At 51.0% G+C, this 1,396-nt stretch overlaps 1 pseudogene; it reads left to right on the forward strand.

Annotated features, from left to right (window-relative positions):
- The first annotated feature begins 5 nt into the window (after window positions 1-5).
- Window positions 6-1,391, forward strand: LOC109378861 (PDZ domain-containing protein 8 pseudogene; annotated as a pseudogene).
- Window positions 1,392-1,396: the final 5 nt, after the last annotated feature.

The following is a 1,396-nucleotide window of genomic DNA, read 5'->3' on the forward strand; positions in this document are numbered from 1 at the left end:
CCCAGTGTGAAGGGCGGCCCGTGCCCCAGCTCACGTCCATCATCGTCAACCAGCTCAAGAAAATCATCAAGCGCAAGCACACTCTCCCGAGTTACAAGATCAGGTTTAAGCCGTTTTTTCCATTCCAAACCTTGCAAGGATTTGAAGAAGAGGAGGAGCATATCCATATACAACAGTGGGCACTTACTGAAGGCCGCCTTAAAGTGACTCTGTTAGAATGTAGCAGGTTACTCATTTTGGATCCTATGACAGAGAGGCAAATGTTCATTGCACACTTGAGCTGAGCAGTAGTGTTTGGGAAGGAAAACAAAGGAGATCCATTAAGATGGTTGAATTAATAAAGGGGAATTTACAAAGTCTCGGACTTACACTTCGTCTTGTCCAGTCAAGCAGCGGGTATGCTGGCCACGTCATTATTGAGACTGTGGCCCCAAACTCGCCTGCTGCAATTGCAGATCTTCAGCGGGGAGATCGACTGATTGCTGTTGGAGGTGTGAAAATCACATCTACGCTGCGGGTGTTGAAGCTGATCAAGCAGGCCGGTGACCGCGTCCTGGTGTATTATGAGAGGCCGGTCGGCCAGAGCAGCCAGGGCGCTGTGCTGTAGGACAGCCTGGTGCCGCTGGACGAGCACTTCCTGTCGGGCGCCTGCCAGCCAAACTATGAAGAGGAAACAGCCGGGCTGGCGGTCGATGCTGAAAACAGAGACCTGGATGCTGAGTTTGAAGACTCAGCCAGTGATGTCCGAGCACAGCCTGAGTTCCGGGATGAGGCGCAGTCAGCCAGTCACAGCCCCAAGCGCACCACCCACGCTTTCTGTTAGACCCCTTGGAACGATTTCACCAGTTTTAAACCGTAAACTAGTTGTAGGAAGTCACCCACCACCACCAAAACTTCCGTCCAAATAAGGAAATAAACCCTTAGCCCTAAAACCTGAGATAACAGACCCAGCACAAGTGTCAAAACCCACCCAAGGACCCCCTTTCAAACCACCTGTGCCACCACGACCGCAAATGAAAGTGCCTTTGCCTTCTGCTGATGCCCCCAGTCAGGCAGAACCAGACGTTCTTGTTGAAAAGCCAGAAAAGGTGCTGCCTCCTCCTCCTCCCGCAGATAAACCTGCTGACAAGCAAGTGAAAAGTGTGGAACACGTAGAAGACATAGCCGCCTCTAAGCAGGTTTTAGCAAAGCAAGAAGCGGCGAAAGACCTGACTTCGGAAAGCTCCTGCCCCTCCAAGGACAGCTCGGATGGCCAGCAAACGTGGGAATCGTCAGAAATCCCTTACCGTAATAAGCTAGGAAAATGGACAAGAACCAGAGCAACCTGTTTCTTTGACATAGAAGCCTGCCACAGATACTTAAACATTGCACTGTGGTGCAGAGATCCTTTCAAGTT

Source organism: Hipposideros armiger, unplaced genomic scaffold, assembly GCF_001890085.2.
Source record: "Hipposideros armiger isolate ML-2016 unplaced genomic scaffold, ASM189008v1 scaffold_5297, whole genome shotgun sequence".
Lineage (NCBI taxonomy): Eukaryota > Metazoa > Chordata > Mammalia > Chiroptera > Hipposideridae > Hipposideros > Hipposideros armiger.